The following is a 14,920-nucleotide window of genomic DNA, read 5'->3' on the forward strand; positions in this document are numbered from 1 at the left end:
TCAGCCAGTGAGCAAGCAAAAGAGATTTTGGGGACCCATTTGCTCTGTCCATTACCCTGCTTTCAGTCTCCATGAGCAACTTGACTGGCAGCTGGAGTAGAGCAAGTTTCCTTCTCCATTTTTGCCTAGAGCAGAAGAGGGGAAAGAGTGCTAGAGCAGAGGAGAGGGGGAAGGAAATTACTAGATGGCTGGATGAGAAATGGATGCTTTCTGTGGCTCAAGTGCCAAACGAAGCTAAATACATATCAGCCCTCCAATGCTTTAAAACAGACAAAGGAGAAGGGGCGTGTTACCTGTTCATACCTAGAGGAATTATGCTTGTGCACTGGATCCTTGACTTAGATTTTGGAGCACAACGGAAACCGTGCTTAGGGTAGGAACAGACTTTTGCTTTCACCATGTGAAATTTGTTAAAAACTTTCAACAGCTATTCCTTCATACACCAAAGTAATAATTAAGCCAAAGTCACAGCAGCATGGTGTCAAACAGGCTATATATTTTCTTCCCCCTTGCCCATTAATCCCTTTTAAAAACACTAAAGACTCTTCCAAGCCCTGAACTTTTGTTGCTCTTTTTATTTAAAAATTTAATTTGTTTCATTCAGCTATTCTATTTGGGTGCTTTAGAGCCTTTTGAAACAACAGTATCATAACTTAAAGGAAGAACCACTGAACTGCTTACATTGCAGCCAGGGAGTGATGAACACTTGTCAGCAGGAGGGTGATATTTTCTATCTGTCTGCCATCCACGGATTTATAGGCCTTCTTTTTCCCCCTTTCATTCTCAGTTAATCTCCCTTCTGCTGTCCCCTTCAACTGTATTTATTTGCGAGAAAAATTGTTATTGGTAGTTGCTGGAGAAGTGAGTGCCACCAATGAGCAGTCCTTGGTTGTAGTAGAGAGTATTCAGCTGTGTGGGTGTGGCTGTGGGCACACACACTTATATGGGGATCATTTGCAACATTCTATAATGGACTTTAGAGCTTTAATTATATTATTTCCATTACCATGCATATAATAAGCAGAATCAAAATGCTAGAATGCAACTGACTGTTGCGGATGATAGAGGGCAAGTTGATTGTTCAAACACATATGCAGAGCGGTTGAAATTACATTTCATTATGTTGCTAAGGAACTAAGTGTGCTATCTCTATTTTCTTGAAGAAGCTGAGCTTCATTTATATGCATTTTCTTTATAGTTTCTAGAATAGATAAATGGTGTATTATATGAAATTCATTTTGATAAAGCTGTTATAGACATATTTGAAAAGACAAATCCTAAATGTCTAGTTTTGCTTTCCCTCACTACCTGGTACAAACTGAATGACATATAGTAATTTCCCCTATCTTTCCTCTCATCTCCATAATGCTTTGTCAGTGCCTGTGTGTTCGTATTAATCTGCAGTAATCTAAAGAATTGATAACTGATTTCACAAAGATCACATTTGTCCACGTTCTGTGTCTTTTTATACTGGGTGGAAAAGCGCAAAGGTTTAGGATCAGAGTTTTCCTTCTAGGTAGGCTACCTTCCCAGGTTAATGAACCCCATCTGCAGTGAGTATACCATGAGTATAACATGCTTTAGCGTGTGCCATTCCGTATATGGAGTGAGGCATATTTTCAAAGGCCGCTGCAGAGAGAAGAAACCCTATAAAAGGGGTAGAATGAACAATATCATTGACTGAATAGGTAATTCAAACAACGACAAGCTAATTTAACATATCCCCATGTGGACACAGCATACTGACAATTGGAGGTTAAAAAAGAAAAATGGAGGTAGTAGAATGGAATGGAGAGTCCAGAATCCTTAAATGTTGCAGTGTACAGTGCTTCTTTCCAGGATTCCAGACACTACATTCTATTCCACCAGTACCCTAGTTTTCCTTTTTTTAGTGTCTCACTTGTATTTTTTTATCCTAAATGGCACCATAGACATTCAAGAGATAGGCACCAGCAGACTTAGGAAAACCTGAAATTGACAAAAACATCAACAACAACCCTAAACAGCTCAATGAGGACTGAGCATGCTCTGTAGCCATGGGATGCTGACTAGCCATTTTGGGAAATGGAAAATCGGGTGGGCAGGGGTATTGAATGGTGTGTTGTGGAGGAGAGCATGGCTGACTTAACTGGAACAGTGAACAGGATCAGCTCCACACTGCAATATTTTTTATATTTTTTGCAGTTGCCATTTGTTTCTTCTGCTATTGTTTCCTGCCCACATTTGCAGCATGGAACTTTCCATTCCTCAATCCTTGCATATTCTTAGTTGGTGTGTATTGAGTAGGTATTATTGTGGGTTATTATTGCTGTTGCCCCCCAGATGTACTGTGTAAAACTAATCATGTTTGCTGTTGCAAGAATGTGTCAAATTAATGAAATGTGGAAATTTAGTACATTTTTGGACTGGCATCTTAGACCATGCTTAACTCTTGAGCTTTCAATACACATTATTATCTTGTGGTTTGTGATAGTCCATTTGTTTCATTTTCCTTTATTCCTAGTTCTTTCTAAAACAGACTGCACTGTTTCTAACTGAAGGCAGGAATTCAGTATAAGCTGTGGTAGTTTTTCCGAATCTTCTGCACTGTCATTTCCTCCCACTTCATCTTAGGTTTCAGCAGGAGTCAAAGGAAAGTGGGTGGGGAAAGTTTCTTCAGTAAAAAATGAATGCTGTTCACTATCCCGTAGTTGAAGGGAAGCAAAGCGTGTACCTTGCAGAAAAGCTTTGCTGGTGCACACTCAAAAATAAAAATCAGTCATTTATTTTTTGAGCCTTGCTTCAGCAGCTAAGCTGCTGAGACATGATGATCTGTGAAAGATTCTGATGGATGCCAATATTTCTGCCAAGCTGCAATCTTGTGCACGCTGATTTGGAAATAAGCTTGTCTGGAGACTTCCTTCCAAGTTAACCTTCATAAGAACAAGGAACTTTGGGACAAACTGCATTAAAAGCACTTTTGTGGGAGCTCATCCACAATTTGCTTTGTCGCATAATTTTGTTCCATTTGTTCCGTGACTTTTTTGGTTTCTATTTTATTCGTTTACCACTGAATGAGAACAAACGTCAATTTTCAGAAAGCCCAGTTGGCATTTGTTCCAATTCAGCACTAAACAGCAGGTTTTCCCAGGGAAAGCAGCAGGAGAAAAGGAAAACCTCTCAGACCCGTGCCTAGAAATCACAGACCAAATACAAGTGTGGGTGAGCCCTTAGCATAGGAGCCAACTCCTGGGGCCGTGTGGGCTTTGGCGTCACAATCAAATATTTGATGGGCCAGGCGCCTGCAAAGTTGATGGGCATTACCATTCAAATAGTGTGCATGCACCATGTTCTGTGATCAATTATGCAGGGAAGGGCTTACCTGGGCCCCCACAATATTTCATTCAAGTTGGCACCCCTGGCCCTTAGCTGGTTCCTCCTAAGCTGCAAATACAGGGTGAGTCTTTTAAAAGAGGCCCCATGGATACAGAGTACGCATGTTCCACGGGGCCTCTTTTAAAAGACTCACCCTGTATAAGGAAATAATCAACAGTGAAATATGCATATTTCAAGTGACCCAGTCTCAGGGCATGGAGAAGAAGGCAAATGGAAGAGAATGGAATTATACAGAACTAAATTAGCACAGATAATTGCAGTGACTCAGACAATTATGAGGTATCAGGTGTAAAAACAATATATAATCAGTGATTTGTAAAGCAGGATCCTTCAAGCAACTGAAAGAACTGGCTCAGTCATTCAAGCATGGATCTTTTAGGTTTACTCAGTGCTGAATTCACCTTTTTAAAAAAATCAAGCTCCAAACAGGAGACAATGGATCCTAGGGACCCATGTAACCAGGCAAATTGTAATTTGCAGTTCTGTACTACCTGTGAAATACATTACCATGGGATGATGTTAAAAAGCAAGGAGTGGTTTAAGATGAAGAGTTAAAGTTATGAAAATCCAGCATAAACTCGTAGCCGTGTTCAGGGGATACAAGCTGTCCTCAATGTATCTAAAGCTCTTGTACCAGAGGAAATGAATCTCTATTAATCTCTTTATCCATAAATTGTCCTTTGGTCTCACACTTCCTCTGAAGCATCTGACTACTTGAACAGATGGACCATGCAAACATTTGGCATGGCTCCTTTTTCTGCTTTAAGTGTGTGTGCTAAATCTTCCTATTCTTTTTTCTTGAAGAAGATGCAGGTATTTTTTTTATAACTGTGCAACCTACTTTCATGTGGATATTCCACCCCCTCTGTTTTTTTAAGCAAGTAATTTCCCCCTCTCCTTCCTGAACACCATTACATTCTGAAAAATTGCACTCGGTTGCTGAACCTGCTGATTGGCAGCAATTGTAAGCTGTGACAATCAAAGTTGAGTATTTTGGGTGCCTATTGTGTTCCACTTGAAGAATGCTGCCCTTATTCTATCATGCTGTGGCTATGGCAATAGAAATTATGCACCTATTAAGTGAGGTATGTATCTTGTTACACAAACTGTCCCAATTATCCCAAACAGATAATACTTTCCTGGAAATGTCCTAATGGAATGTTCCATTGTTCAACAACAAATTGACCTGACATACTGCCTAATGCATTATCATAAATCTTGCTATTTAGAGAGCAAGCTCCCTTCAAGGGTTCAGCATGGGGTGTTCCTATGGGGGAAATACAGAATCAGACTCAGGGCGAATGTAGAGTTTCTACTGCCTCTACATAAGCTAAAAAAAAGCCTCCCTTTACAGCCTACAATCCATCATACAATAAACTGATAAAATAAATAGTCTCTAAATGGTTTGTTGCCCTAGGCAACCACTGCCTACAGTATATTTGAGCAGCTCTGAATAAAGTATCTGCGCTTTATCTTTTTAACCCTTTACCGTTAAAGAACAATGGGGGGATATAATGTGAAGATTTTCTTCCAGACCTAAATAACAAACATCTTCACATAATTTTAGTTCACCTTTAATGTTCTTGTTGATTGACATAACCTGAACTGAGATATATTTCATACATTTAGATTCTGACTTTCTTCCTATATACATAAGAATGCAAAATGTCACAATGCTCTAAGTTTGCATGACCACCAATAGGTGGCCTTGCCAATTGTAGTGTGAGGAGTACCAGCCCAGCCCAAGCAAGCTGCTTAAAGGGTGTGGGGAGGTGCACAGTAGCATGGAGGTGGAAGGAACTGTGGGGAGATAGTAAGGGGGTGGAAAAAGCCACAGTAGGTGAGTGAGGTAGAGAACTGGCAAAGGAGACAGGGGGTTAGCAAGGAAGTCAAGCAGAGTAAGCAGGGTCACAGTGTTTAGTTAAGAAAAAACGAATAAATTGGCAGACACTAAAAGCCTGCAGTTGCAATGTTGCAGCCCAGCCCTATACTGCAAGAGGAGGTCCTCCTTTTTGCACCTCCAGACAGCCTAGAACAAGGGCCCAGGCTTTATGGAAGAGTAAAGAGGGGGTAAAAGATAAAGTGAACATTCCAAACAACAGCATGACAACAGCAGGCAGAGTGAGCGAGTGATTTTTTTAAAAAAGTTATTTAATCATTTTTTTGATACAACCGCAAAAGACACAACCAAAACCATAATAACACAATTTGGCAATTCAGATTTGAATACACTGATATACCTGTGACTACACCTTTTTTAAACAATATTTTCCTACCTTTCTCTCCTCCCCCTACTTCTCACCACTATGCGCCTTATCGCTTAAATATTCTTTCCAGATTTCTTCATATTTATCCATTCTTATTTTGTGTCAACATGCAATTTGTTCGTATATAGCTAATCTGTCCATATTATCAATCCATGTGCTCAATGGAATCTTTTTGCAGCTCTTCCAATTCATCAAAACAAGTTTTTTTGCTTCTAATATAGCATGGTAGATCCTTTGTTTTTTGACCCCATGAAATCTCCCACGTTTCCAGAATATAATTTAGAATTAAATTCAATTCCCCTAAATAACAATTTCTTTTTATTACTCGAGCGATGAAAGCAGGCAGGCAGTGGCACAAGTGGGAAAGCAGCCAGCCCAGGCAGGCTTTCCTATGCTCCTCATGTTGCCACTGCCACCTTCCTGCCCACCTGCTTGCATGCACGCACAACAGGCCGAGGGAAAGCTGGGGTCTGAATGAGTGGGTGGCCCAGATGCATGGGCAGGAAGTCAGGTGAATGATCCAGGCCGGCCAGCAAGCCTTCACGTGCTTCCCTTTGCTGCTGCCGCCCACACATTCCCCCAAATTCCCCCATCTTCACCCCCCCCAAATTCACCCCAGTCTCAAGATCCTGCTGCCATTGCTGGAGGAAAGCAGGATGAAGAGGTTCTTCTCATCACCCTGCACTACGGCCACTTCCTTCTGTTGGCAGCGCGGAGTGAAGGAAAGGGAAGATAGACTCACCCCTTTTTATTACACTGATATAGGAAGCAGTACTATTAGGGCTGAGTTGAATAAAACATAAAAGGTATCCAATAATTTCTGACAATCCCTCAGTGGACATGCCATCAATAACTCACTGACCTATTATGCCATTCTCCTTGACCCCCATACTATCAGAGCCTGCTTCTCTATTTTATTGCTTTATTTATAAGATTTCATACCCACCAGTCACCATAAAGTCCCAGGGTCACAGCAGTATGATACAGAATTATACAAATGGATGGAAAAGTTACAAGAATTAAAAGAAATAAAACTGTTCCAGCCCCAAAAGAGCAGTATAATTTCAGCAAAAGAGGTGGATCCCACAAAACAAAATACAGTCAAGGGCCTTGGTAAAGAGGTGCTTCTTCAGCATCCTCCCAAAACTGTACAACAAAGCTTCTAGATGCTCGTCTGTAGGGAGGGAGTGGCACAATTCAGGAGAAGCCTCAGAAAAAACCCTGTCCTGGGCTGCCGTTCACCACATTGCTGAGGGTGGTGGAACTACCAAAAGAGCCTTCTCTGCCAATCTTAATACCCCATGGTCAGCAGTGAAGAAGGCGGTCTTTCAGATATTTGAAAGATACTTCTTTTCTCTTGCAGTCCCCTGTCTCATGATGCAAACACAGCGAAACGATTACACTCTGCTCCGTTGACAATCCAGGAAGCCTCCCCACCTTACATGCTGCCTGTCTATCAGGAAATTCACATTTTTTTTTATTATAAATAGCTACATGTTGGCTGTTTTTTAGGTCAAAGCCTGGAAAGGAGGAGTTCCACTTCAACACAAATTTAATCTTCTTAGATTGGCAGAACTCTTTCACTTTGGGAGAGAAAGTGTAATGCACAAAAACCATCCTCTTTTTAGTTCCCTATGCTATTTTTCTTTACTGCTTCCCAGTCCTTGAAGAAGGCAGTGTACTGACGCTTCGACAAACCTGTGTTGAAATCCTCTTAGAAGTTGGTTTATGTACTCTAGTTGTTCTAGTTGGGGCCATTGCATGTACACCCACCTCTGTGTATGTATTAATATTTATATACCACTGAAATATATTTAGCTGATTTGGGCTACAGTGCAAGAGTACCTAAACGGGTCTGAAGTAAGAGTTGATCCCCTCCCCCTTTCATCAGAAACATTTTTGTCAACCTAATTGGAGTCAGACTGGTGGATGAGAGATGAGTCACATTTCTCTTCTCTCTTTGAGTTGTCAGAAATGCAGAATCAGACTTAAGAGCCCCAGTAAGTGGAAAAAGTTACACCTGTGCTTCTATGTATTCCCATTTTTGATAGGTAAGCTTGGCAACTTCAGCCATGTCCATGACGGTTCCTCAGTTTGAAAAGTTCCTGCTTTGGTGGGGGAAGTTTTCATTATTATCTACAGTCAGTTGCTGTAATTTATTCTCAATAATTCTAGTTAATATATCTCATTCTCCAGTAGTCTTAAATAATGTATGTTTATTCCCTTCAGTTTTTGCAGAGTTGAGGAGGTCTCCCCCCCTTGGCAATAAGATAGATAAGCTATGCCTTTATTCAGTTCTTTGATCTCCCCCACTCCCTTTAGCCCCTGGGTTTTTCATGTATTAAGCTTTATATAAATTACATAAAATACAGCATTTTTCTGAAGCAAAATATGAATTAAAATATTCCTAAAAGTTTCACAAGGGAGGAATTGTGCCTTGCAACAAAAATGACTGAGTAAGAAATCTGTGTTGCCTGAAAGATCTCAGAAACTGTCATTGGTGTCTTATTTGCAAAACCACACCAAAACAAATCCACATTACTGAAATAAAAACATGTTAAGTTATGGCTTCACGATTTTGCACTCTACCTGGGAGTAAGCCTCATTTAACACACGGCTAGGGTAGACAGGGCCCAGTGACCTAATGGGGGTGCAAATTGCTGTTTCTCTGGATATCAGGATGATCATTTGATGGGTAGAAAGTGACAGATAACCCTCCATCCTCAGCTAATCAGTACAGATCAGCTAAGGGGAGAGGTGTGTGCATGACCTTATCTGTACCATACATTTAAAGAGGTATGATACCACATTAAAAAATAATAGCCTTCCCCTAAGAATCCTGGGAACTGTGGTTTGTTAAGGGTGCTGAGAGTTGTTAGGAGACTCCTATTCCCTTCACAGAGCTGCAATTCCCAGAGTTCCCTTTGAAGAGGGATTGATTGTTAAACCACTTTGAGAAATGTGACTCTGAGAGGAATAGGAGTCTCTGAATCCTTAATGAACTCCAGTTTCCAGAATTCTTTGGGGGAAGCCATGGTTGTTTAAAGTGGTTATCATTGTTCTTTAAATATATACTGAAGATGAGGCAAGTATCAACCTTTGTTTGAGAGTGTAGTAGCCACACCCACTTTTGCCTCACCTAATACTTCCATGTGGCCCCTGGAGGGTTGGCCAAAGGTAAACATGGCCCTCAGGCCAAAAAAAGGCTTAGCCATATCTGCATTATATTCAGAAGGATTAAGCACAGCAGATATATTGAATTAGCAACCTCTTCCCCACTGAATATTAAATGCTCACTATGGAAGTCTGGAACCAATGGCTTGCTCACAATAATAACTGAAAGATAGTAGTCCACAGTGTCATTTGTGCCAGAGATTGGCTAAGCACTGGGACACTGAGCAATCAACAGAAATAATTTTAGTAGCTAGATCACTCTAGAAACAAACTATAGTCTTGTCAGTGTTCCAGTGTGTTAGCTCACTGCTCTAGTAGGCATTATTTGACACCAATCTATGCAGTTAGCTTAACCTTCTCTACCAGCTGGAGTGCTGTTAAAAGAGCAAATAACAGCCCTCAGAAGTGCCCCAGACATCATTCCAAAACACTGAATTAGAAGGGAAACTATTGCTTGGGTATCTATTATGGTCACTTTCACCAACCTTGTGCTTCCCAGATGTTGTTAAACTGCATTTCCCATCATCCATGGCCATTGGCCCGTTGGCTAAGGCCAATGGAAGTTTGTAGTCCAAAACAGTTGGAGAGCACCAGGCTGCAGTCCAAACTCCTATATAAATCCATTATGTCCAAAGCATGGCCTGTCTGTGCTAAATGTTTGAATTCAGTTTAATAAAATGCATTGGAAACAGTGATGGGTTGAAAGAAATGACACAGATCAGCTAAACAGATGGAGGGTATGTGTTCTGTGCATATACAACTGTTAATGTACAAGTCCCAACACAGATATTCGCACTCAAGCATATAAAAGAGAATAGATGACAGCTTCTAGCGGATTCAGCAATATTAAAGTAATGTTTAGTTTGGAAGACAACTTGCTTTTGTTTTGAAGTAAATTTTATCCTCAACCCTTTCAAAAATAAAATAAGTTACCTTCTACCTATAGGTGGTTGGTTGTTTCCAGTACTGACATTGCAGTACACTAATGGAAACCACTTATACTCTGGCAAAGTGAGGCACACAGTGTTTTCTGATTCCCCATACTACTGCAGCCCTTTGCACCATCTTCCGTACTATTGCAGAAAGTCCCCTGGTCTTCCAGGCAGGAACTGCTTTCTAGGGTGTAGGGGGTTTAACACAGCACCTGCATAGCTCATAGCAGGGGGCTTGAACAGAGCGGACACAGTCCTCCTTGAGGCAAGGAAAGGAAATATGTTGTTGCCAAGGGGGGAGGGTGGAAGGGCACACAAGAAGGGCAGCCACAGGAATAGACTGAGTGCAGCAGCCTCCAGTGACTTGTTCTATAGAGTACCTGTGGGTCCTAGTAGCAGGTCCCCTCAAAAGTCCAGGGAAGCTGAGTGATTAGGAAGTGGCAGAGCCAGTGTCCAAGCAACATCAAACTCCCTTCCCCACTACTGAATCAGGTAAAGACAGACAGACAGCCCCCATCTACCATTCCCTCGCATTAAATAACAACAACAAAATGGCCATGTCAGAGCCTTTGCTGATCAGCATCCCAGATGAAATAGATCTTGAAAGGGAAAGACAGGTGTATGGAGCTGCCAACCAGTCACCTCAGCTGAGCCCCTGTTCCTGGGCTAGGCAGAAGGTACGTAGATTTAGATTTCCTGGTAGATCTCTGAGCAATTTGCAGTATGTCTGCAAAAGTTTCTGACTCTTGGTTGTTTTATAACAGCCACAAAAAATGGCTCCCCATGCTGTTGAAATGGAGAAAAGCTTGGGAGTCAAGCTTACTAGAATCTATTCGGTATTAAATCATAAGCATTGTCCCTTAGGTAATTTGAGCTGTTATATCAGCGTGAGGTGGACTGGTGTTGAAATCTTTATCTTAGAAGACAAATCTTGACAAAGGATTTCTTTTCTTAGCTAAATTAACCCATTGTTACGTTTGGTTCTGAAATGAGTTTCCATTAGATTGCATTGGGAAATGATTTGAACAGCCAGTGTCTCTTTGGGGGGAAGGCGAGAACTTACCTTTTCATTTATAGCTAAACCCATTTATCTAAACCATGTATGTTTATCTTCCTAAATGTAACTGCTTTTCTGCTTTGTGGTGCTCCTTTCTCTTTTTCTATGATTGAGGCATAATATAATCTGGATTATATTATCTAATCTATTAAGAATGCCTTAGTGTAATTGTGTAGAACAGATTACTAATTCTTCAGGCTTCACCCAGGTACAGTAGAGCACAGTGATAAGTATTACTATCTAAAACCAACTTTATTTTGTAATCAGTGTTTACAAATTGGCATAAAATCAGTGCAGTAAAGGAACATTCCACTAGGTGGATCTGGTGTTCTTCTAACAAAGTATCAAACATTTTAGCGTCATGTAACTGGCATTTTATTTTACCATTGTGTTTATATGTATAAACAGGGTACATATCATAACCTCAATCTGACTATTTGCTAAATTGCTTAACTCATAAAATGTTATTGACAAGTTAAAGTGGGTATTTAATTCACTGACTAATAACTTTATTTCTTTAACCTTCACCTGAGTGTTTCTTGAGGGAGCTGCATGTAGAAATTGCATCATAAATTGATACTATTTTAATTAATAGAAACAAAGTTTTGAATAACAAATACAAAATTCTATAAGAGTTAAGAACATTCATTTTCTTTCAACCATTGTATAGTTTTTTTGTTGCACAATATTGCACTTAAACCTTTAAAACCAGCTTGTTCAGTGCTAAAATTTTTTTTTTAATTTTGACTCTAGTGCAAATTTAAATCCTGTTGAAATTTACTGAAATGCAGCGATTACTCTTTTCAAAAGGAGAATGAACTCTAGTTGTGGTTGTTTCCCCAAGTATTCTGCACAATAAAACTATCAATTTGGACATAAACAATATATAATGTTTCTAGAACACTGATAGGAGAAGACATAAAACAAAAATTGTTCTTGACAGATGTGCCCATACATTTAGGCATCAAAAGCAAGTTGACAAATATTTCCAATGAAAATAAATAAATTCTGCTTCCATGTTTGATTAAGTATTAGGTGTCTGGTTTCTGAATTCCAATGTTAATCTTGCATTTTACCCTTCTAGGGGAAAAATAAAAGATTACACTGTGAGAATAATTGTCTTACTAATAGTGACATATGTACATGGGCCCTTATTTTAAAAACACTCCCTCCTTTACGTTTTTTTTTTTAAGAAATCCATATCAAATGTGTTACTACAGTGTGAAAATAGAGGATATCCTGCAGGGATCCATTCTACATTAATAGAGGATAAAAAAAAAAAAAAACATTTTGTAGCATATTCTTTAAAATAACATTATGGCTTATGCAGCTTTGGAATTAATAGTATCATTTAGAATACTGGGGATATAATATAAATGACATATGCAGAAAGATTTGTTTTCCAATAACCTGTTTCTGTGAGGTGTAATTATCACAATAACAAAAAAATGAATGTTTTTGCATTTGTGAAAGCTTTGGGTGGAATAGCAGGGAAGATGTACAAACATCTTTTTGGAAACTGAATTATGTTAAATGTTGAAAACAGTGTTTAGATCATGAAAGCAATACATTATATAACACCATAGATGAGAGTTTTGGATTAGCATTGGAAGAACAAGTGGAAAATCCCTTTTTCAGAAATTATGTTTTTAAAGATGTCATGGCAAGTGAAAGAAAAATAGAGATTCTTTATTCCTAGACTTAGCTAGCTCATCATTATCTGTATGAATCAGAAAGGAACAGTCTAGCCTTTCAGACCTTGGGGTAAAACCTCTGTGGATTAATTTTAATTGCAAGTAGAATCATATATTTTTTTCAAAATACTGAACCCCCATGGCCATGATGTCATTTATATGGGTCAGCTGGCAAATGGAATGGATAGAGATGATAATATTAATTAAAATGATAGTATTAATTAAAATGGGGAAATGTTGGGTTTTTATAGAATATGGATTTGAATACATACATTTTGCTTCCAAAGTATCTCCAGTCTGTGCTTATTTTTGACTAGAGGTCCAGTGAGAAAGGTATGCTCAGACCACACATATGTCACCATTTTGATTGCTGAAGACACATGGCAACCACCATCCTGGAAGTAACTAGACATGCACAAAGGACAGCTAATGCTTCTTAGATCTGCAGCTGAATTCTGCCTAAGGAAACTCCAACTCCCTTAAAGATTTGTCACTTAGGACAAAACTAGATCTGATGTAGGACATTCATGATCCAGCATTTTTGTGAAATATTGGGGTGGGGGAATCAAAGTAGCCCTTGGAATGAGGGAGAAATCAAGACCACAGTGCTGTGGTTAGCCTATTTTCTCATGTGCCATTTTTCTGATCTATATTGCTTCACTGAGCTACTATTTCCCCTGGGAGGGGAAAAAACCATGTGCATCCTTGCAGATATCTATTTTATCTATATCAAATAGCTGCTTCAGATGGGAGTTATTTAAACCAGTTACGTAAATCAGTTTGCAGGGCATCCTAATCACAGAACTTTTGTATGTCACCTATTTGCAGCTCTTAGAGCCTGTTGTTTCACACCTTCATCAGAGACAGGTGAGAAGAAGGGATAAACTGTATAGTACATCCTGCAGATGGAGGGAACCTCCTGCTTTTCCAAAATAAAATAAAAATAAAATAAAATTGTGACACATGAGAGCAGTTGATTTCTCTGGTGACTACCCAATACTGTAGAAGCTTGTCAGCTCTACAGAAGGTTAAGTAATCTGTCCTTTGAACACTTCAACTTTAGAGAATTGTACTTAGCTGGATGAGCATCTCTTCAGCCTCTTAGGTTATGAATTAAAGTTTTCTTCCCAAAATGAAGAGGCACCAATTTGATGTTGTTTTTCTGTGTATTAAATTTTTAAAAGGCACATCTTTTCTTTCTAAACTGGAATCTTTCTGCTGCATTGGGGATCTGTTCTGTCTGATCTAGCCAGACCTCCAGAAGGGTATCGATGTGTAAGGGAGGGTGGTTGACAAGGTAAGCCTGTCAAAATTATTTTATTTATTTATATCTTGCCTATTTGCTTAAGTGTGCCATGATTGCAAATAGGATTAAAACATTCAGTTCTTCAATTTCAAGGTCAGAATTCTTCATGCCTTGTGACAGAAATGAACAAATAACTTTCTTCCTACTGTGGAGTTCTGCCAGCACTTGTGCAAAAGCATCACTTCTTACTCAGAAGAATACCCCAGCTTTCCAGAAAGGGGGCACCATATCCCTGAGAATAATTCACTCAGTGTTCTCTTTCGATTTCAGGTAGGCAGGTGGTGGTGGTTTCTCTGCCTTTAGTTGCTGAGAGCAGGCAGACTGTGAACACCCTGCTGATGAATGCCTGAGAGTGCTGGGGATACTCAAGGAATCATAGAATCATAAAATTGTAGAGTTGGAAGGGATCTTGAGGGTCGTCTAGTCCAACCCCCTGCCATGCAAGAATCTCAACTAAAGCATCCCATGACAGGTGGCCATCGAACCACTGCTTAGTCTTAATCTTCCCAATCTCAATGAAACAAGTTTGGATTTAGGTATATTTCTTAATCCTCAATGTTTCTCCTTTCCCCCAATTATTTTTTTTGTAAGCCACCAGGTAAATTTTGAGGGTTCCATCTGTGAAAACTGATCTTCCTTTTCAGACTTCCTAATAATAAGTAAAATGAGCAGAAAGGGTTGGCTGGAAGACTTCACACTTGGTGAATGGTTGTTAAGGCTTTACTTACTTCTGTTGCAATCATTGCAGCAATTTGATTAAAAATGAGCCTAACAGTTAATGTCACGGTTAAAAAGTTCACAGTTAATATCACAGAAAATGTTGTAGATAAAATTGTACTGCTATCTTTAAAAAGCAGAGGTTTTTAAGAAGAAAAATTTTCCAGTAATTTTGTTTAAGGTTTATGATATTAGGCTGTAGATAAATAATATATCACTATATTAGATGGTAGATAGGTTGCTTATTGGTTTTTTAAGGTGGATAAATATCTGCATTTGAAAGTATTGGGGTAGGGTGGATATATATATATATATATATATATATATATATATATATATATATATATCTCCAGTGGGTCTCACCAGTCCCCCCCCCCCAAATTGAGAAATACTGGTCT

The 14,920-nt window shown here is 39.3% G+C and overlaps 1 protein-coding gene and 1 long non-coding RNA gene across 12 annotated transcripts in view; one reads left to right on the forward strand and one right to left on the reverse strand.

Annotated features, from left to right (window-relative positions):
- LOC309351026 overlaps positions 1 to 894 on the reverse strand; it is a 28,942-nt gene extending 28,048 nt beyond the window's left edge. Inside the window, exon 1 of the long non-coding RNA XR_014160662.1 lies at positions 682 to 894. This is a non-coding gene — a long non-coding RNA (uncharacterized lncRNA). The remainder of the gene's footprint in view (positions 1 to 681) is intronic.
- ANKS1B (ankyrin repeat and sterile alpha motif domain containing 1B) overlaps positions 1 to 14,920 on the forward strand; it is a 332,378-nt gene that overhangs the window by 199,614 nt on the left and 117,844 nt on the right. The gene's annotated exons all lie outside the window — the stretch shown is intronic.

This window comes from Podarcis erhardii, assembly GCF_964252035.2.
Source record: "Podarcis erhardii genome assembly, chromosome: 10".
Taxonomy (NCBI): Eukaryota; Metazoa; Chordata; class Lepidosauria; order Squamata; family Lacertidae; genus Podarcis; species Podarcis erhardii.